Source organism: Chroicocephalus ridibundus, chromosome Z (assembly GCF_963924245.1).
Source record: "Chroicocephalus ridibundus chromosome Z, bChrRid1.1, whole genome shotgun sequence".
In the NCBI taxonomy this organism is placed as follows: domain Eukaryota; kingdom Metazoa; phylum Chordata; class Aves; order Charadriiformes; family Laridae; genus Chroicocephalus; species Chroicocephalus ridibundus.
In genome coordinates, this window is record NC_086316.1 from 57,504,308 (window position 1) to 57,527,627 (window position 23,320).

The 23,320-nt window shown below is 44.6% G+C and overlaps 1 long non-coding RNA gene across 1 annotated transcript in view; it reads right to left on the bottom strand.

Annotated features, from left to right (window-relative positions):
* Positions 1-6,123, bottom strand: part of LOC134508995 (uncharacterized) — a 54,697-nt gene extending 48,574 nt beyond the window's left edge. The window contains exons 1-2 of the long non-coding RNA XR_010069202.1: positions 5,789-6,123; positions 4,801-4,957 (exon numbers count right to left, since the gene is read on the bottom strand). This is a non-coding gene — a long non-coding RNA (uncharacterized LOC134508995). The remainder of the gene's footprint in view (positions 1-4,800; positions 4,958-5,788) is intronic.
* Positions 6,124-23,320: the final 17,197 nt, after the last annotated feature.

Genomic DNA, 23,320 nt, shown 5'->3' on the forward strand with positions numbered 1-23,320 from the left:
GGGCTAGAAAAAGAAAAGTTATGTCCAAAGGGTTTTTCTTCTTTTTTAATTTGAGAATGTGTTCCTGATATCTAGGAATAAACAGTTTCAAAACTCTTTTGTAAAGAAGAGTTAGAAGTGAGACACCTGACCTTTAAAAACACTCAGCTTGAAACAAAAATTACAGCGTCTAGAAGCCAGAAGTAAAAAAAGTATCATAATGCCAGGTGATGGATTAACATATTCCAACGTGGATTTAAATTGTCATGCCATGCCAATATGCTGTCAGTCATGAAAGATTAGTCTGGCATTGTAAAGATTTTCATCCAACAAAAGTACTGAGAAGTTAAAAGTATGCTGTCTAGTTTTATATCAACACAATGTAGAGTTATATTAAGTAAATATGAAGAAAATTGTATAAGAGGTATAACTGTTGACATGCAGGTTTAGAAATAACAAAGGGAGCCTTTTAAAATGTCATTGCATTCAGATAAGAAAACGTATCTTTTATCACTTTAGCAAAAGGGGGGGACAGCCCTCAAAGTATAGTTTCCAAGAAAAATAGACATTAACTCACGGGGAAGAGAAATTTCACCTTTTCACCAGCTTAATCCACACATGTTTTAGGGACACCCGATACTTTTATTTATGTGTTTCATATCCTATTCCCTTACAAACTTTTTGTTAGTTTAAGTAGCAGGGCCCGTAAAGGTAGCAGAATTGGCACAATAAAAGGCCCTGACACTAAGCAGCCCCAACGCGGCTAACGAGCGCACGCTGCGAACACCGCAGAGGGGGTGGCGCAGGCAGGCCCGGCTTCCCCACTGGGCTGGGTGCAGGCGCCGGGATGCTGCGGGCACCTCTCGCTTCCCTGCCCACACATCCCCGGGCCAGGGCGATGCCCGGAGGGACTGGCCGGGATTTGAGTTATACTCTCAGGAAGACCTGGCCAGCAAGTAAATTTTTTTGTGCTGGTCACGAACAAAAATACCTCAGCATCCTCTCCCAGGGGTGGATGCTCCTTGCATCGCAACAGCTTGGGGAAAGGCGGAAGGTGGAGGTTTGCAACTTTTTGTGAACCTGAGCGCAAGTGGGTACAGAAAATGAACAGCAAAGGCAATGGGGGACTCTAATTGCTGCCATTCCACACACCCACCTTGAAGGGAGGATGATAATATATGACTAACCATGTGAGAAATGGATCTTTGTAGCCCGAGCACAGGACTGGGAGCCAGGAAATCCTCAGTCCTAAACCAGGACCCTGAGATAGATTGCTCTTGTGGCTTTGGCCGCCTCACTTAGACTTCCTTGCACAGCATGTTTGTTTCAACCGGGGAGCTCAGAGATGAGCACAGTTTGTGCAGAAGGAATATATTCAGCCCAGGCAGGGCAGCAGAGGGTGACAAATGACATCATTAATCACCACTGAGCAGGGAGCAGGGATAACCTCCCCTCAATCCCCAGGACCGATCCTGGGCAGAGGAATGAAAAACTACAGGGACCCACAACCGGGGCAGAAAGGAAAAGTGTCTCTCTCCTGAGCCCACGCAAGTTCTGATGGATCTGAGCCCAGTCTAGATGTAGCTCTCACATGGCAGTAATCAGTGTTTCATTAGAGGCCCAATCCATGAAAAAAGGCCACATGTTACCTCTGAGAAGCTCTTACTGTACAAAGCACAGAGAGTATCAGCCTTGGGCCTTGCCATCACAGTCAATGCTCACTGCAAGACGGTCTCTGTTGAAGAATGATGCACACTAGAACAACCACATGGGTGAAATACCACCCTGGACCACACACCACTGCAGGAAGTTCCAGGAATTCAGTTCCCCGCTCTGGGCAGCAAATTTCCATTTCAGTCCATTTCTCCCTGGCCAGTATTTTCTCTGCCTGCCTCCTTCTCTGAGCTGTACTTTATACATGAATGGCGGAACACACAAAAACTCAAGAATGCCCTAAGTGGAGGTGATGGTGATTATTAACCCTTCCTGTGTCCACCTCGGACCTTGGAGGATAGGAGGGCTCGCCAAGCACAGCCCTCATGCCCAGCTTTGGGTGCAGCTTGCCTCCACTTCTTCTCCACCTGGGACACAATGACCGTGCCTCTGCTGCTGCTCTCCATGCCCACACCAGCCCTGCAGCCTGGGACACTCAAGGTGTCTGTAAGGTGCCATTCTTCCCCCGCTGCCTCCAAGTCACTGTTCGCCCTTCTCTTTGCAGAGACATCCCCCCAAAACTCAGTTCCTACCACTGCAACGCCAATAATGCCTGCAGGGGATGCAGTCCCTCCATATCTAAGTTCTCGATTTGAATTCCTCCAGAATATTCCCATTGCACACCAGCTGTTCAGACTATCACATAAGCAGCAGCCTCAGCAGAAAGACCAAGGCCTGCAAGGGCAGAGGAAGTGAGCTAAGCTATCGCCCTCCCCAAGTAATCCTTCCAGACCAGGGTGGAGGTACGCTGGCTGCAGACACTGTGGGAAGGTTTAAAGACCAGCCCTGAGCTGTGTTGAGGCAATGAATACCAGACTGCAGTCTCTGACCTGTTGTGTTAGCATTATACTTATCTTCTGCAAGCTTGGAATTCAATGCACTGCACTTTAAAAAATGTGTATTTTAAATAGTTCAACCCTGAAAATGTACTTGTTCTCACAGTTTCACATCAGCTTTTTGCACAGCTGCCAACAGCCTTCACACTCCCTTGCCTAGCCCACCTGTGTAAACACTAGGAAAGTTTCTCTTTATGAAGCACAGGTAGGGTCTTGTGGTTTGATAACGTGCAAAAAAGGGGACAGAGACTTTCTCTGCAGCACTAGGTGAGGAAGGGATCTGCCACATCCAAGTTACTGTGCATTTGAGGGTAACTCTTAAATTTCTCTTATAAATAGTACTAATTTCAAAGTATTGTATGGGACATGTCTGACATTTATGACCAAACTAATCTTTTTAAAGCCTCTTTAAATGGTTTCTGATTGAATGGCATTGCAGAAGGCAGCTGATACGCAACAGACACTGCAACCCCTCTTGTTTGCCTTGTTCTGTGTTTCTTATCAGTGCTGAATAACACATTTATATACAAATGCTTCCATTGACTTCAAAGAGCTTAAGCATATAACAACACATTCAGCACGAATTAGAGTTGGTGAATACGTTCCTCCTATTCTTCTTTCTACCTTCAATGAGAGAATGGACATGAATGTGGTGAAACTAGAAAGAGAGCAACAAGCTTGTTATGGGAGAGGTTTTGTGGGCATGATCTGAAAGATGGGCTGAGGAACATCCACATACAAGGTCTCCAAATCAGTATTTCCAAGATGGCCTCTTGCATTCACTAGTCACTGATTTGGGATTTACCTTATGTGCTATGAACAGGCCTACTGGAGAGGAATAGCATGTTTCTTATGTAAACTTGAACCACCAAGCACATCAGTAAAAGTATGACTGCCCCAGAAAGGAGGAAGAAGACAAGCAATAAGTCATTCTCATGCGACTCCACAGCAGAAATCCTTTCCATAATGGCTTGTCACAAAATCAATGACAAGAACTCATCGTCCTTTCACCTTGGACCTGGTTCCTTTCTCAGAGAAGTTCTGTTAAACAAAACACCATTTTCTGCAGTAAAACAACTCTGGAGTCACACCACAGCCCTACGAAGAGCTGTCTGGAAGAGGCTTTATGCACCATGTGTGGCCTATGTACAGCAACTTTACCAGGCTTTTCATGCCTGGGCTAGCTTATGCTTGGCAACGAGAAGACAAACAACCAACCAAAGGCAGGGCTGCTATTCAGCTCTTGTTCCACCTCAAACCCAACCCAGCACCCAAATCTTTCATGCCTGGCACAGCAAGAGGAGTGTTTCCCCACATCGCCCATAGGCTGCATGCGGCCATGAGGTGCTCTGGTGCTGAACTGGAAGCCAAGGAAAGACTACTCAACTTGCTTCCTGCTTTGCATGACTGAATTCAAGCTTTTCAAATAGGCTTATTGTTGTCCAGCTGTATTTTAGATGCCACCTTGAGATCAAGAAATTCAACTTGTCTGTTTAGCCAGAGGCAAAAATCGTTCAAGTGCTTTTGCGGGAGAAGATAAAAAAAAACAATTTTGGGGGAAATCAAGTCTGACAAGCTTGCTCATAGGTCTTGTTTAACCAAAAAAAAAGCTTGCTGTGTCAGGCAACATACTAGCCAGCATGTTTTAACAACTGCAGACTGGAATATTATTTTGTCCAGGTCACCTTCCAGGACGGTGAGCACAGGGAGAAGATGTTAATACATCACACTGATTTCTATCCATTTTCTCCCCAACTAAGGACAAAGAGAAGCAATTCAGGCTATGCATTAGACATCTCCTCGCCTTCATGAATCCTCTATTCACTGAGGCATTTCTGCAGAGAAAGGCACGTACCACTGGGTAGAAGGGAAGATTTTCAGACAGTTCTGAGCAGTAGCATGCCGGAGCCTGTCTGTGCTGTGAATGCAAGGGTATTGTGGTTGTTTTATGGTTCTCAGAACGTATAAGACGATGCGGTGACCTGAGCTGCTCAGATGTGTTTATGGAAGGGAAAAAATGCTGGATGTGTGCCCATTCTCACTTCTTAATGCACTAGGAAGGCCTAAACACTTTTTGTGTTTGGAGAAATGTAGGGCAATTTGCCCGCTTGTTACTGTTTTCACATTAAGGAGTTTTGCACAGTACAGAAGAGGCTATAAACACCAGTAGAAGTGCTGATTAGTAGCAATAACTGGTAGCGAAGAGGGTGAAACTGGGTTAATTGAGGCTGTCTAAAACTCTTTAGGCATTTTTAGTATGATTCACACATACCAAGAAGAAAAGACATCCTAGGTAATGAAACAGCACAGTTGCTCCTTCAATTAATGGCCAATAGTGGTCCTAACTGGTGTCTCTGAAGGTCCCAGGAGGATGGCCAATGAAACCAGGGCAGGGCAATAAAGACTTAGCAGTCTCAACAGTCCCAGGGCTGAAAAACAAAAGCCAGGGAAGGTCAGTCTGAAAGCAGTTTCAGTTCCTCCTAATATATTGGAAAGAAATATCTTTCAGAAAACATCTTTGAAGTTATGGTATACATGACTGATTATTGTATTTATTATCATGATTGCTTAATTCCTCCTGTTTCAAACCCACCTTTCCTCTCTGCCTGCTCTTTTTGAAGTGCTCCGGGGGCTGGCCCAGGTCTGTCAGAGCAAAGAGCCACACGTCATTTGTGGTGTTTCTCACTGCAGCCTCCTACCACAGCCAGCACACACTTCAACGTTCGAGTGACAGGATCTCACCTTTAGCCTTTGACAAACTGAAGGCTGTATTGCCCAGGCATTAGGAATACGTTGCTGTATGACATCTTTAATTTTCCCCACCCACACTCACAATGTTGCTTTCAAAATACAAACAACAAAATGAAGCAGGAGCACCTGCTCTCAGAGGAAGAAATGGCATTTGCTTGTTATAAACCAATAAAGATAATTTAAATAAATGAACTTGCTGTAACTATGCACAATGGTTAGTCAATCTAGTTTTATGATCTGTATTTACCATTGGTCTTAACTACACTGTGCATTTCTGAAATAAAATCGTGTCTTTATTTTGTAGACTCGAATATGCTAACTCAGCAAAGGTAAAAAGAGTGACTTTTTCCGTTCTATACCTAAGGCAATGACTTAGCTCTGCTGCATGCATTCCTGAGGCATATCACCAGCTAGAGGACTTCACCGCCTGGTGAGTCCATCCTCCATTCAGTTTATTGCTGCGTACACCTACAAGGCATGCACTGTAACACAGACCACCAGTAATGTACCTGTTTGCTGATGCTGTTGCCGGTTTCCACTACCCATTTTCTTCCTCAGTTTGGTGTCAGGTTGTACGTGTCACGTCATTGTGTTTGTAGTGTTGAAGCATTTTCCCCTTCCAAAGAAAAAGTGAAGTTATTTAACTACATCTCTTTACAGTCTGGTATTCCACGAGCCAGGTGAGATAGGGTGTGAAAGCACAAAATGCATCTCTGCATCCTCACAGTCCTTGCCAACGTACAGCCGTGAAGATGTTTTTCAGCCTTCCTTGTTTTCAAGGCCTCTTTGCACCACACACACACACACATATACACAAAATGTGGAAAATCAAGAGCAAAGCCACGAAATCTTCCACTCTTAACGGTTACGAGCTCCTGTTAAAATCACAGGCGTCATCTAGTGGGCACTGGGAGGAATAGGGAGCACCAGCACGCCGCTGGCGGATGCTTGAAGACGGCATAAGCAGAGGGTCGGAGGAGGGATGCAGGCAGTACCTCTCTGCAGCCAGCGGAGGAGAGCAGCGAGGAGAGGCCGGTCTCACAGCTGGGCTGCAGTCCGGGAACATTCCTCCCAAACACCCCTGAGCTGCCGCAAAGCGGACCCGTCTTTCTAATTTAAACTGCACGGGTGATCAGGAGGCAGCCGTAATTCACACTTGCCATAAGACTGAGAACACACTAACTTGCAAAAAAAAAAAAAAAAAAAAAAAAATTAGATTGTGTCTTCAAAAGGCATTGAAGAGAGGAAATCACTCTTCTGCCTCTCCGTGGTTACTGTGAATTTATGTTTTTTTGTTGTTTTATTAATTCACAAATGGTAAGTGGATGCAGACAAAGCAATGCTTTTGAGGGTGGATCATCATATAAACCAACTCTTTGTGTTTGAAAGACAATTTGCAATTTTTTTCAGTGTTTGTATTTGTGCAGAATAAAGGAAGAGTGGTCAGACACTGGAATAGGCTGCCCGGGGGAGTGGTTGAGTCACCATCCCTGAAAGTGTTTAAGAGTCATTTAGATGTGGTGTTAGGGGATATGGTGTAGGAGAACTTTGTAGAGTGGGATTGATGATTGGACTCAATGATCCCAAGGGTCTTTTCCAATCTAAATGATTCTATGATTGTATGACTTTGTTTGCAGTTGTTTAATCTTTCAAATATATGTCCCCTGGTGCCTAATTAAGAGCACCTCAAGCATCATGTCGGCATTATTCAAAATACTTATATTGGATGGCAATAGCAGAAAACAGTTTAAGACCTGGCCAAAGATCATGATAAGATTGAGATGGCTGTGCCTTCAGTTCTCACTTATCAGCAGAGGGAAGTAGCCTGTCTGTTCACAACTTTGAGCTTTATTACAGCAGCAAGCAAAGCTGATCATGATATTAATCACCATGAGAACGTGCCACTGTAGAGAAGGGGATGTGGGCTGAAAGCTGGCTTTAAGCATGTAATAACTGTGCCCTTGCATAAAACATGAGTTTTAAGCAGCCGTGTGAATGCCACCAGTTGGGGAATGTGTCCGCAGTGTTCACACAGATCAGTCCATCCAGAGCCTGACCCGCTGGAACACAACAGCAGCTGTAAAGGGTAAAGGCAAATTCACTGGGCAGGAACCTGTGCAACGGACGCAGGGATAGCACTGCCAACCTGCAAATCACGCCTTCATGTGTCCTCACAACCCCGTGCCCACCCATATGGAAGCACCTTATTTGCAAAAGTCAGATTACTTGTCATATAAAGGAGGCTCACTCACACCCAGCATGAAAAGCTTACAGTAGGATGCTGCTATAATGAATGCAAGTCCTATAGCCTTAGTTATAAAAGACATGCATTATCAAACTTAAATCACAGCAATGCTACCAAATAGAAAAAAAAGCATATGTTGTGGAATAAGGTGGGCCTTTTAGTGGTCTTAAGACTCAGTTGCAGCTCATCTGAGCATGATTTGCTGAACTGAGAAGAGGTAGAAGCAGCCTTTGAGTGAGTAACTATCCTATTGGGGGGAAATAAAAAGACCTGGCTAGGGAGAGCATTAGCCAAGCAGCAGCACAGAGGCGGATGTAGAGGAGCAGCTTTTGCTGCAGCACAGAAGCCCTGGCACTAGGACCGCCCCATGAAAGACAGTTGTAAGAGGTCTGTGATAAAGAAGCTTGATGCATCAAATATGTGGATGGCATAAACTGTGCTCAAGGAGAGCTGGAAAACAGCAGGGTGAGGGCATGATCCTGTGTTGGAGTAGTCACAGCAGGAGGCCAGCTACTAGCCCTGGGGTTGGACACAGCTCAGGAAGGAGTGTCTGCATGACCAGATAGGGGACAAGAATCTCAGGATAGTAGCACCGAGGGAATACATGGTGCCCCAACCACGTACTGACCTGGAGAAAGAGTGCTCAGCAGCAACGAGTTCCTTATCATCACCTGCTGTCATAGCAATTCCTCAAGCAAAATATGAAGCACATCAAAGCCATCAGGAAGGAAGACTGTTGGGAAGCTGGTTGTGCCGCTTTCTCCCTCGCACTGACCAGCAGCATTAGCTTTGTGTTCAGAGAAAACCTTTTGCTTCTTTGAGGGAAGGTACAGAAAAATTTCAGGTTTGCCTGAAGGCTCTACATATCCTATCCCTGGCTGCTTGGCATTTCCCTCCTCTGTCAGCCAAGGCAGCGTGAGCAGTAGGAGCAGGGGGGAACCTGAGGGGCAGGTCCTGCTGTTGTGTTGGATGCCTGCAGAACCTAGTAAGAGCCAGAGGCTCATCAGCCCCACTGTGATTTATTAGCTGTCAGAGCCATATCCACAGGTGCCAACCGCAAGCCCAAATGACTATAGCTTATGTGTTAGCCCCATTGCCTAGTTTGCTGGTGATCACTCTGAAGAGAAGCACCAAATGGTTTGATTCAGGCAGAGGGACCCGAGAAGTTGCACGTCTCTACCAAGGGAGCAGTGAATGCTTCAGAGAGGAGAGAGGGGCAGCAGGCTTAGGAAGTGTCTGACAGCACGCAGGAGAGGCTCTGAAGACCGGCAAGCTGTCAAGGGAGAGACCATGAGGGGTTTACATATTACTCCTTATCCCAGCAGTAGTGGGGTGGGAGCAGCACGGATGCTCTCCTAGCTATATTATCACTTCAGCTTAGCTTAAAGTCTTGCAGCTACACTTCAGATCTGTTTAACTTTCACTTGCTCTGGCTATCTGGTCACATACTGTGGCACCCTTAAGGCACAGTTTGCATATACCACAGGAGAAATTAATCAAGTAATCACAGCCCACAACCTGATACTTGTGCAAACAGGCATCAAAAAGCTGAATTCCTGCCACAGACACTGCATTTGTGCCTCTCTAAAACTTTTTAGAGAGAGTATTTGCCACTCGCTTACTGCTGTCCAGCTCACACAGGGAAGCGTGAGGGAACCCTCGGTGCCCAGCCAGAGGATGCGTGCATGCAGGTTCCTTAAAAGCGCTTTGGTACACCTCACAGTCTCTCCCCCAGGAGGGGACAGCACTGCCTCCCTGCAACAGCCCTTAAAAGTCACTTGTGAGTGAAAGACAGCTGTCTCTAGCCCCATCTCTGCACTTCGGTTGTTATCAGGCTTTGAGCAACTAACATTTCTGAATGTAACTCTGTAATAAAGGGCAGGTCTCAAAGTCCATCCCTCTCTGTTAAGGCTACCACAGCTGTACGAAGAGGAGCAAAGAAGAGGGATTTGCCTTGTCAGACTCTCCCAAGAAGTGTAGGAGGCTCTAGGAAGGAAAGTGGCTTCCAGGGAAACAGATGGAAAAGCAAAGCACAAGGTAGAATTTATTGACTTGCATCCTGACCTAAATGTTGTTTAGCTGCACAAGATTGTTTTCCCATGATCTCTGCTCCAAATTGCAATTAAAACCTGAGGAGCCTGCTTGGGAAAAGGCATTGTCCTGCATTTGGGTCAGATGACTTACAGGAGCTACAGCAATTCCTGTATTGGAGGATAAATGACAGGAAAGTGAGAAATGACAGGAAAGTAGGGTAAAGCAGAAAGAAGACGCTCTGTGCATTAAAAAGCAGCCCACAAAATGATATTTAGACTTTTCGAACTCAATTTTAAACTTAAGCATCTATACACCCTCCCTGATCTCACACTAGGGCTTCTGTGGGACCATAAGGCTTCTGCTGAGAAGTTTGAGTTCTCCATAAAAGAAGCCAAATGCCATGGTCCCAGATGACCTGCAGAATCACGAGAAGCAGCACGGGGTTGTAAAAATACAGATGCTATTAAAATCATGACTGTCTCTGAAGCTGGCAGAAGTAGGTTGGATTTAGCTGAAATGTGGCTCAGATACGCTCTGTCGGCTAAATTAAACCATTTAAGGGAGGTTAATGCTCTCACTTTCAATGAAGAGTTGCCCAACAAGAGAGCAATACCCACTTCTGTGCTATTGTGTAGTGAGTACCTGTCATGTGTATGGGTAAATGCCACATTTGAACACCTTCTGGGGTGGGAACATGCACAGTGGGTACCTGCCAAAGGTAGACACTGACACATAATTTGTTTTCTTGGGAGCTCTTGAAAGGTTTATTCTCTTTCATTCTGGAAGATAGCACAAACTTGAAAGGCTGTCCTGTGCTCAGCTACATTTCCCTCTAGACAACAGCTGACAGTACCAGTATTTCTTTAGAGCAGGTGTATATTCATGTGTAGCATGAATCACTGTTGGACTTCTGTCTCCAACCTTGATATCCTTGAAAACTTTTACCCGAAAAAGGACTGAAGGTACGCTCAAGAATGGTTATTTCACAAATCTGTACTTTTGGAAGTTTAGAAACGCTAGTGCTGATACACAGCAGCTATTTTTAATTTACTTTATTGACAATACTGGCAAATAACACTTCCCCATTCTAAAACCCAGGCCTTTTGTGATTAAACCTATTTGATAACAACATTGCCTCATAAGCAGGAAGGTAAAATAATCCGTGAATGAAACACTGTATAGGGCTTTTGGAGGCTGACATCTGAATGTACTTAGTGGAGAGGAAACTTCTTTTTTTTTCTTTTTTTTTTTTTTTTTACTTTCATTTCTTGCTTCTTTTATCCTTAAGCTCAGCAATAAACTAGCACTCTATGGTTAAAAAGTCAGGAGAACAGATGTATGGTACCAGTGCATCAGAATCTGTATTTTGGCTATGGAGTGTAAATTATAAGGAAGTCCTTCCAAGAAGCTTTGAGAGTATCTAGCTAGCTTTTGTTGCAATGAAAATGCAATGGCAAAGATGATGATGATGATGATCATTATCATTATTCCGGTCACTTGGTTGCACTAAAGTAAACACTTCAGTCAAAGTTCAGTGAGGGTTCAGTATTCAGCTTGCTGCTTTTAAGGTGAGTCCTGAAGAAATTTCACTGAGCACTGCACATTTTGCAGCATGTTCCAGCCAGCTCCAAGCCAGGCTTCTTACCAGGGGCCTGCTTGTCCCTCTGCTAACTCTGCAAAGCATTTGAAGGCCAAACTACATTACCAAGCGCCATGCAATAAATGTTGAGGATTTCGATGTTAGCAGCCACATGCTAAAGTGATTTTACATGGCTCCTTTCTTATCCCTGGCTTGTCCTTCACTCTTTTCATCTACATGTCCCATTTGAGAGGGAATATGTCTAGCGATTACAGCATGTGGAAGCTTGTTTTTATTATCTTTGGTTAAGGTTGCTTTACCACAGAGGGTGTGGGTTAGCGGTGAGAGAAGAGAGTCGAAATGCCTGTGTTGGGTGTCTGGATGTGGCTCTGCCTTGGGGTATGGTGCTGGGCAGCCTGCAAGACCAGCCTCCACACCTCACATTAGCCCCTGATGGCCACTTGAGGACAGCTCAAGGCAAGCGATCTGTCCTGGTCCCTCCTGCAGCCTGCTTTGCCCTGCTGTCCCCAGAAGCCACCCGAAATCACAGCAGCCAAAGGTCCCCACTCTCCCCCTGAACTGCCACAGTACCTCCTCAGGGGCTGGGGCCTGTTAGAGTCCTTACAAAGTACTTCAAGATTTCATAGCAAAAAAGCATACACAGTGTTTATTACTGAAGTTTGCCAAGCTTAGCAAGGTGTCTCTACCCTCTGCAGGAGGCTGTGGAGGAGAGACCAAAAAGGTGAACCAGCTTTCCCAAAGCACATCCCACAGGGAAGTCTCTCCTGTTAGGCAAGACACAGCGCACCGTGCTCCCTCTGCCTAGGAAGATTGTCCATGTTCTGGAACCCTGTATATGCTGTGGGTGGACCGGGAAGGTCTCGCATTACTTTGTTAATCCAGTGATCTATATATATGGAGGTGAAAATACGTATTTTTAAGAATTTGTAAGTCAGCACGTGCTTCTTCCCAGCAGGAAGAAGTGGCACATCAGGCTGCTAGCTTGGCAAGGACACACTCTGTTACAACAGCTGCATCAGCCAATTCCTCTCCGCACCCAGAAGCCAATGCATTAACCAGGCCTTTGACAAAACTTCCATGGCACCAGGGCATTACCCCATCACACCTGTCCTTGCTTGTGAAGTGCCCCTGTCCCACCTTGCAGGTGAGGAACGGAGAAAGGAGTTTCACCAACAGCTTTGTTGGGGGCAGAACTGAGCCCTCGGGTCACACGGCACACCTGCAGTGCATCCAGGGCCAAGCCACTGCAGACCCTCACACAGTGATCCAGACCTTTGGGAGTTCTTGCCTCTTTTCCCAAACTCCCCAGGGCAAATGGCCAAACGACCTGCCCACAAACTCACCACTGAGTTGTCCGAAGCAGAGAGAGAAATCCTGCTTGCACAGGAGGTTGTCCTCCTGTAGTCTGGAAAAAGCAAGCTGAAATATTGAAGCCATCTCTTAGTTGTCTAAACCAAGTTATACACAATCCACTCAGATATGGAACGACTAGCAAAAGCTCACCAGATACGGTTGGCCCCGGCTGAATTTCTGAGATGCAACACTTCTCTTGGGTAAAAGTTTTTCCTAAAAAAAAAACCCAAAACATCCAGATGCTCCCACGTATTATCATGCTAGATGCTCCCTGTCTCCTGGCTTCATGAGTTTGAACTCTTCACCTGGCAGAGACCGATGGACACCATCACCGTCTCCTTCAGAGTTGCTCTGCCCCTTTCTTAGGAGCAGACAGCCTGTATTTACTTCCCACCCAGTCTAACCAGTCGCCAATCCCCCTGTCAAAGCAAGGAGCTGCCAAGCAGGGCTGGAAATGGTGATAGTTTCTACACCATCAACACATCTCATTTGTCCATTTAAAATCTTTAACGTAAGAAGACTTTAAAAAGCAGAAAGAGATTTGCAATGTTGATGTTCTCTAAAGATGGCTTGGCAAAAGTTAGCTGACTTTCTTTTACAGGCATGCACTGTCACCCGGGATATGCTGAACACAGGATTTCTGGCCTTCTTTTTGGTCCAAACATCAGTCCCAACACTCACTGTATCTTCTTTTAGTAGACTTTATTAGCAGTAAGATGCACAGTGGATGGCACAGCAGATGGCCTTCATTTTCATTGCACTCCAAGTCCTGTACCTCAGATTTTTGCCTCATCATTTTAATTTCCCAAACACCATAGCATATTTGCTTAACACAAGAATGCGTTTCCTCAATATAAAACAACAGCAAGGACAGAATGGTCCAAAACTACTGTAAGAAGGAATTAATCAGATCAGCTGCATAATAAAACATCAGACTGAGTTAATCTTTTTTTTTTTTTTTTGGAAGATTCAGACCACATTTTGAAAGCTCTTGAGAAAACCAATGGCACTACACTTTGAAGATAAAACACTTCCATTTAAGCACGCTCAAATATGCAACTGCAGAATGCACCATACAAGCGTTTTGGAGACCTGCCCTCTGGATTCAGCTGTTAAGTCCATACAAGCACCAGAAAGCAAGGTGTTTAGAAAAGCTTGCAACTGCTCTTGCTGAAAACCTTCATTCTGTCCGAATACTTGCCTCTTCTAGCAAGCGGCTGTGTAGAGACAAACATCTCTGCTTCATCTTTGACAGCAATGGAAACTGGGCCAGTTATGACTGCAGGTTGAAAGACTGAGCCCTATATTTTATTCTACTCTCATGGTCTTTTCTGAAATAACATGTCAGAGGAACATTCATAATTGTAATGTATTCCATACATTTTCTGGTATAATCAGTACACAAGAGACTCTTCGGATGTGCAGTCACTAGGGAGTAGTGCCTGCCCTGTTCTGACTCAGATGCAGTATGATCTTTACCCTTTGCTGTAAATTGGCTCAGAGCACATCTTTATGTGTCAGTTTTGCCTACTCACTTTCAGATGTTACCAGCTTCCAGTGCTATGGAGCTGCTTTGGAGTACATGTGATTTTCATTTTACACATTTTTCAGTTCCTTCATATGCCCAAATGAAAAATCCAGCGTTCAGGGACATCACATGGATTTATGATACTCTCTGGTGGGACTTTGTGTTCAGAACCTAATGAATGGATTATCCTCATCCACATGTGGCATTTCCCAGCTGTGGGAGATATGTTATTATTTCTTGTTTATTTTGCAGCTTCCGCACGAGCACGCGGAGCTGGTTACTTTGTGGAAAGCCTTTACGAGTCACTCTAGGGTATGCTGTTTTGCAGCACAAGAACCCAATCCTGAGCACAATGAATAGTGCTGGTACTCAGCAGCTGCCATGTGTAAAGTGAAGCACGGACCTCAGGACTTACGTTGGAGGAGTCACAGGTATGTCCTAGACAGAAGGGGATATTACGTGTGACAGGAAAGGCAGGAGCTTAGAAAGGTATATGAGATAAAATGTGTGGGAGAGGATGACAAGGAAAACAAATGAGAACGAGCTTTTTTTAGCCTGGTTACCCAAAACGTTTTACATCTACTTCTCTCCACTTTTGAAACTACTTCACCTACATTTCCAGAAAGCCACAGTCTCAAAGATAGCAAATTCAACAAGTGTCACAGATACAGTCAGTTGGCTAGAGAAGGTATACTGTACAGGTGTCTCCATGCCAGGAAAAAAAAGTGGTAGGAGGAGCCCTACTTTTATTAGTTGGGCTACAGAGAATCTAACTCAAAGACAACCTTCTGCTGGGACTCCAGCTTCAAGCAATGTGTCACTTGCCGAAGGGCTTGATTTGCACGTGCAAGTGGCAAAGTGAGTGCCAAGTAAAAGCTAAAGCAAAGCCAGCTAAGAAAACTCATGCCAGTCTTCTACGTCTCCTGTACCTGCTGGAACAGTATCAATCCGTATCCACCACGGGTGTGCTTTGGTGCTGTGAGGAGCAAGGTGTGCGCTGTTGTGCAGTGTGAGTAAGGTGCAGGGGAATGCAAAGATAAGTTCTCTTTTGTTACTGCATTGCAGAGGTTCCCCCTGCCCCTTCCCATGCTGCTCCCACAAACAAGGCAACTCTGAGCACACTGTGCAGGGGTAACACCAGAAGCAGAATCAAGACGTTGCTACAGGGACCCTGTTGTTAACATGTGTATGCTTTCCTTTCTGTAAGCCTGGACTTATTACTGGATGCCATAAATTACAGAAGATCATGCACTCAGCATAACCTTCTGCTCATATCCTCCTCTGTTAGACACAAACCCCTTTATGGTTAACTACACCATCATTGCTTTGAGGTTAAATTATTACAAATAACGCTTACGGCCTCGTGGGTTTACTCTCAGTTGTTCTTAGTTCAAAATCCCTGAGTCACTCTCCTCTAATTCTGAGCAAGGAATTTAATGGACTGAAGAAAAGAGGTTTATCCCAGAAACTTTTTTCCTCTTACTTCTTTGCATTGCAGAGCCTCTGCCTAAAGCCACCGTACCCAGCAGAGCATGCCCCCTTACTGCTACATCTGCAAACTGTTATCCTAGAATTGCTACTCACGCAGGACACAGCAGCTTTGTAAGCAAGCAGTTTTGCATCAGGGGATACTCCTCTGTCTGAAAAAGCTAAAGCTTCTTGGCTGGAAAAGCTCTGTCAGAGTGATCCAAAGCTGGCTGCCACCCATCCACCAGCATGGGGACAGCTGGCTGTCCCTTAGGCCATGTCTGTGCTCTCCCTGCCCGGCAGCAGCAGGCATTGTGGGAAGTGGGCAAGTGCTGGGCTCTGTACAGGGCCCTCCTGCCATTCCCCACCTTCTCAATGGCCAGCAAGGAGAAAGTGGAAGTCAAGTGGGGCTGACCCACCAGCTGCCAGGTAAAGGCCTCCTTGTCAGTTTTGGTCCTGTTTTTCTCTGTACCTTTCTGCCATACCAAGATAGTTTCCCAAAGTAAGCAGGCTACCAGCTCCCTCCAGGCACATCCTACAGGCAGATTAATGACAAATCAATTTCAGTATGAAGCCCTTTGTTCCTGAACTAGAACCCTAGACCATTTGCCAGAGTCAGAATGGAAATCATTTTAAGCTATGATAATGAGACTCCTGTTTTCTCAGTGCATTTATGAAAGAGGATGACCATGAGCCAAGAATGTGCCCCTGTGGCCAAGAAGGCCAATGGCATCCTGGGGTGCATCAAGAAGAGTGTGGCCAGCAGGTGGAGGGACGTCATCCTCCCCCTCTACTCCGCTTTGGTGAGGCCGCACCTGGAGTACTGTGTCCAGTTCTGGGCTCCCCGGTTCAAGAGGGACAGGGAACTGCTGGAGAGGGTGCAGCAGAGAGCTACCAAGATGATTAGGGGACTGGAGCACCTCTCTTATGAGGAAAGACTGAAGGATTTGGGTGTCTCCAGTCTGGAAAAAAGACGACTGAGGGGGTATCTTATCAACACTTCTAAATACTTCAAGGGTGGGTGTCAGGAGGATGGGGCCAGGCTCTTTTCAGTGGTGCCCGGCAACAGAACAAGAGGTAACAGGCACAAACTTGACCATAGGAAGTTCCACTGAAACGTGAGGAGGAACTTCTTTACTTTGAGGGTGGCAGAGCATTGGAACAGGCTGCCCAGAGAGGTGGTGGAGTCTCCGTCTCTGGAGACATTCAAAACATGCCTGGATACATTCCTGTGCAACCTGCTCTAGGTGACCCTGCTCTGGCAGCAGGGTTGGGCTAGATGATCTCCAGAGGTCTCTTCCAACCCCTACCATTCTGTGATTCTCTGATTCTGTGATATGGGTAATATCGCACTGTGAGTGACGAAGTGGGCATTATGTCTGAAGCTGAGGGAACTCAGCCCTTCCTCACGTAAATCTTTTTAGTCATGCTCTGCACACCTACTTCGTCTTGACCCTGAGCTAAAATTTTAGCATCACCTCAATCTCAGATTTGCATAGGTTTGCAGTATGGTTGTTGTCATGCTTTCAGAATTTCACAACTATTCTTTTTCATTTTCTTTTCAGACCCTGCAGTCCTAAAGTCATAGGGAATCATTTCTTTTTGCACTTACTTCATCGTGAATCTGGTACGCAATGATTTAACAGAGAAGAGTCTATTTAATCCTTGTGCAGATCACAGTAGTATTGCAAAATGTAAATCCTGCATGGCGTGTCCTGAGTCAGGGTTGTCCTGGTGGACACTGAGTTGACCAGAAGGCAGCAGTGTGCTCTTCAACAAGTATGTCCAACAGTATCCTGGTCTGGATTTGGCAGAGTGTTGCCAGCATGTGGAGGGAGGTGATCCCTCCTCCCTGCTCAGCCCCAGTGAGAGCCATCTGGAGTACTGTGTCCAGTGCTGGGGTCCCCTGTGCAAAAGGACATGCTGGATTGAGTCCAGGAAAGGCCCCTTGAAGATGATTAAGGGACTGCACCATCTTTCTTATCAGGAAAGGCTGAGAGAACTTGGGGTGTCCAGCCTGGAGAAGAGAAGGCTTAGGGGGTCCTTATCACTGTGTATAGATATTGGGAGCAAAGACAGTGGGAGCAAAGACAACAGATCTTGTGGTGTCCAGAACACAAGGGACAAAGGACATACACTGGAATACAGGAAATTCCCTCTAAACAGAATAAATTTTTTCTCCAGTGCTGGTGGTCAAACACTGGAGCGTGTTGCCCAGAGAGGCTGTGAAGTCTCCATCCTTAGAGATATTCAAACCTAACTGAACACAACCCTGAGAAACCTGCTGTGGCTCAGCTGCTATGAGCAGGGGTGGGGGTGCGTGCTCTCCAGAACTGCCATCCAGCCTCTGTGCCACCATGGTTCTACCCTACGGTTCTATCACGTAGCCCTAAGTTCCAATTAATAAACATGTTTGAGGATATAGTAGAGGAAGTAGTACTGCTCTACAAGGTAAGGACAGCTCAGATGGTAACAAGTGTAAATAAAGTTTCTAAATTAAATGAAAGATTAAATAAGATGTTATTTTACACACAGGTTCAAGTGTAAGGTTCCTGTGCATTTGTCACCTCCAAGTCGCTTACTAAGATCTTCTGATTATTATCTTTCGGGTCTTCATTCATGCTTACACTGCTGCAAGTCTAAAATTGCCCAAAAGGAGTTGGGTTTACCTATATGTGTTTTACACCTAGATTTTGTTTTCCTGTCTGTATACATAGCCCTAGTATTTCTAAATCCATGATCCAACAATTCTATGGCAACTTACAACATCTTTCTACTGAGGAACAGCTCCCAGTGTGCTTTTCATGACCCAGAGGCAAGCCTTCTCTGAAGGTGGACGGTTCACCCATGTTTTCTGTCTGACTTAGAAAAGTGGAGTCTGGCCATGGCTCATGTAGGAGGCTCTTTGTGTAGAAATAAAATGGGTGCATGAAAACCAGGCAGAGTGTAATGGATGCCACTATTGGTTCTCGATACACAAATATAAAAACTGTACATCATACGTGGTACTAGTTCAACCTACCTGTTTCCTCCCCAACTGGATTGCCAAGGAATGAGTGAAAAATATAGTCACTCCTGTAAGCCCAGATTTGGCCAACTACAGTGAGTTATAGAGGCTGTCAGACAGATTCTGTGACTGTGAAATCTGGCATTCCTAAAACCTCTTCTACATTTACTTCTAGGCTCCACCTTGCAAGGGTAAGTACATACCTTAGTAGGCTCCAGTGGTGTACACACCAGTAAGGCTTGCCTGTGCAGTTTTTCATTTTTCCCTTGGGTGGATTTCAGCTGTAATTATTTTTTACAAAAGTCGGGAAAAGGGCCACTGCCCTCCTACAACATAATTTTTAATTCTTCCAATTTTTTCCGCGTAGTATCTCAACATAACTGAATATGATGCATCACACCTTTCTTTTCTGTTGGTCACTGTGGAAGATCTTATTTGTCAACAAAAACTAGACACAGTAACTAACATAACTAACAGACAGGTTAGATGCTGAGTTTTCATCCCGGAGACCCAAACGGCCACACATTCTTGCGGTTTGGAGCTCTGAGTTTGAGGTGAGAGGTAGACTCCTACCCTCAGTTTGTGGCCATGGAGCAGCACCATCAGCCCCCATACTGCAGGCGATGGGTCACAATAACAGAAGGGCTCACTGGCTTTGGGCTATCAACTCCAAATTACAACAAAAGGATGGCTGCAGACCATCTATCTGATTTCTGACCCATTTCTGGACAGAAAAATCATTGTAGCTTGTTCACAAAGAGCTGGTGTTGGGGACAGGAAGAGAGGGAAGTGACAACATTGAATGATTTGATTTTTTTCCCAATTCGCATGTTTTCATTATTTATGAAGAGTGATGCTTCCTCTCATAAAAGACCAACTGGTTCCTGTTTCCCCAGTCACACTGACATTCCTGCCACTGGTTTCCACCTGCCCACACATGCTTCCCCAGCAGCCCTTCTTGCATAAACCACACTTTGTCTTGGTTTCAGTGCAAGCAAACAGAAAATGGCTGATCACTACTATCTGAGTTAAAGTTATGTGTACTTTATGCTTTTCATCTGGCAACAATTCAGAGAAGGGACTTAGTGATACAGCGAGAATCTCATCCATCACGGGCAATGACTCCTGGTGCCAGCTTTCACATCAAGGTCAGCAGAATGGAAAGTGTTGGGTACAGGAACTGAAAGCCTTGATTGTGCAAACGAGCTGCCAAATCAAAATGAGAACATACCTCCCTGTTCTACACTTAAAATAAAGAAATGGAGAGAGTGTCAAATTGTCTAATTCCAGAACAATAACAACTGGGAGCTGATTAATGTTCACACTTTGGAGCCATTGACTCTGCAGGGACTTGTGCCTTCACAGCTGGCCACAAAGTGACTTGCTTTTATGATTCCAAAGAGATGAGGAGCTCAGACTGCAAAACTCAGAGAGGTCTTTGTCATAGCAGAAGGACAAGCAGACAGCACAGGGCTAAGTCTTGCTCAGAATGCAAACACATTTCACAGGCATTTCAGTCCTGACATCAGCTGAATGACTCGTGTTGGATTATCCAGCCATCTCACCAAACTCTGTGCCTTGACCTAAGGCCCAGCAGCTGGATATGCTGATTCAAAGATGTCGAAGACAAATGACAGTTTTAAGGCAGGCTTTGTGGCAAGCCAGCAGTGCTGGTGCAGTCACCTCTGGGAAGCCACCACCTGAGAGAAAGTCAGCAACCCATGCCTCTTGAGCAGGGACTCTCCCACCACCACCACAGTCCCCATCTCAATTCTCCTGTGCTACATGGAGGGAGAAGCGCTGTCTCTGCAGCAGCTGCTAATGACCTATCCCTTCTTCAAATGAGGCCACTGCTGCCCATTCCTTGCCACCACGCCAGGTAGTAAACCTGGGCGCTCTCTGGGGTACTGTTAATTCCCAGTTCCTCTAGTTCTGTACGCTTATACACCTCTGTACACCTGTAAAAATTTTTTGCCTCAGAATGCACATGGAAGTCCTGGACGTCCAACTAGTAGTTGGTTGTCTCTGACAATGCCATCAGACAGGCTTACTATTTTGCAGACCAAGAGAATAACTGTTCTTTGTAGTCCTTTCCACAACCGTTTTGTGATCCACAGCCAGCACGGGTTCTTGACCCCCTGTCCCAACTCTAAAGCTGAGCTTCCCAACAAGTGTGTTCCACCATCACATAAGAAAAATTGAGGTCAGGAGGGGACCAGAGGGAAATGCAACCTGACGTCCAAGAGCACAGTGCAAAGGTGTGCCTTGTACTCAGAGAAAACTTGTCACACTGTACAGGAGGTACAAGCATTCACACACCCAACAAATGCTATGAAAATTGTATTTAAGAAGCAGGGAGCCTAAATGAGCATAGGATATTTTACCAGATCACTCATTGCCAGGGAGATGCTGCCTAGCAGTAAGTTCTAGACAGATTCAGAACAATGACTTCTCCTCTTCTCCATGAGTTTCCACAGTGGACAAGTCACTACTTCTACTCTAGAGAAGCGGACAGCTGAAACAGGCAAGAGGGCTGTACATCCACTACAAAGATGTGTGCAGAAAATCACACGCTGTCTGTGTATACGCTGCCTTGCTCAAGCTATTAATCATCCTCTCCATGCACAAGAGGCTTTATACAAGTTTTTAACAAAGGAAAGGAAAAGACAATTTGGGTGCAACAAGCTTTCGGGATGCATGAGAGGTAAGGTCCAGGGTCTATGAAATAAAAGGAAACTAAGTATGGGCCAAATAGCTAATGGAACTGAAGCAAGACATGAGCAAGTGGCAGCAAGACAGGGTGGCCAAATGCTGACTCCAGTGAGACTAATTTTTTAAGAGAAGCAAATTATTTGCCCAAGTGTCACCTCCAGGGTCACATTTTTTCAAATAGTAATAGAAATGTCACCCCTCTTCTGATGATTGGAATTTGAACAAATCTATCTGGAACATACATATATTATGCATGTAAGTGTGTGTGTACGTATATATATGTATATATTAGTGTTTGACATATCTCCAGAGTATTAATTTGTTCAGTTCAACTGGTTCCTTAAAAGGTCAAAAGATGTCGGTCTGTTGGAGGGTTTTGATTTCTCTGATCTTTTTTTTAAGAGACAAATAAAGACAAGTGACTTCCTGGAAAAAATATTTCAGATGTGAAATTGGACATTGTTAGATGCACACGTTGTCAGGCAAAAAAATATTTATGCGGGACTAATTCCAGTATGCAATATTGGTTCACTACATAGATTGCTGAACTCTCTTTCATCTGTCATCCTAGTTTATGCCAGCAGCATGAAAAACAAAACAAATCATATTTTTAATAACAAAGGAAACACTGCTTAAATTAAACCCTCTTGTTAACATTTAATGTTCATCTAAGCCAAAGAAGGAAGCTGTGGTGAAAGCAAACAAATATGAAATGTGAAGAATTTCACTCCATTTACGCTGGGTAAAAGCTGCTTAGCTTGGTCTGGCCGCTAAACTGATTAACAAGCACATTCAGCTCTCAAGTAAGTTAAAACTCCCTCTAATGGCAACTGGATAAAGGACAGAGTTTGAAAAAATGAAAAGCGTCTCACTGCATTTGAAACGTATTTTTGGCTAGGCAAAATCTAGTTAGCCTGAACACTTTTGAAAAGTGAAACTTTAGCCAGTGCCCAAGGTTCTTTTAAATTACAACAAATTTGTTTACATTCCTGACATAAAATCTTTATGTGCTTTGTAATGTGTGTTATGTAAAAATTTACACGTTATGTAAAACGTGTTTTCTCCAATGCTTTTGTTGCTTTAACAGAGTGGCTTAGAAAAGCACCCACAACGAATGACTCCTCCCACCCACGAAAAGGGTCCCGCTCTTCAGCAACACCACTCCCAACAGAAACACTAAACACTTTTGGAGATACTTACAGAATCAGGAATTCATGGCTTAGACTTATTCATAGCAAAGTAAGCATTTTTACCTCTGTAGTGAGTGTAATAAAAGCAGAAAATATTACATTCTGCTCACAAGTACCAAACAGAAATTGTCCTTATAAAATAATAAAAATTAAGAAAAAAAAAAAAAACACAGCTCCTTTCAACTGGCTGAGCAGCGTCCACAGGATAAAAATGTTAAGGAAGGAAGGTAGTCAAGGGATTACCGGTTAGCACTAGATGTGCTAACAGTAACTTATAGGGAAAAACTTACAAAATCACCAATTTAGAAAGCTTCAAGCTCAGGCATAGTGAGAGCTGATAATGCCTTTTTCTACGACCTTGAGGGCATTTCAAGTTGCCAGGTAAATTCTACTAGTTAATCTCCTTTATTTCTGCTGTCCCTGCAAAAGGGTGTAGAATTATGAAACCGAGAGATCATGACTTGATTTCTCATTAGGGATGATTCTGTGCATCATTTTACAGCCTAAAGGTAATTTCTATTTCCACAACACAAGAAATCTCAAGCTCTCACTGGTCAAAGACGAATTGTTTTCAGAAGGAAAGTGTTCTAGCGGGTGGAAATCCAGAATAAAGTCAACTGAACATTAAAAAAAAAAAGCAGACTTTTTATTCAAAAATTGAATTTTAAAAAATGCTGACTTTTTATCCAAAAGTTCACCAGAGCCATTATCCTCAAATCCCGTCTAATAACTCCTCTGCTTTAGGGACAGAACCTTTTGTAGAGAGGTGTGGAATAAACCAGTATTTTTTGCTAGCATGCAAACCCATTTCAAAATAAGGCAGGCATTTGGGATCTGATCTAATCCTCACTTAAGTTAACAAAAAAAGTCTTGCAAATTCACAGTAGGTACGTCTTCTCTTAGTT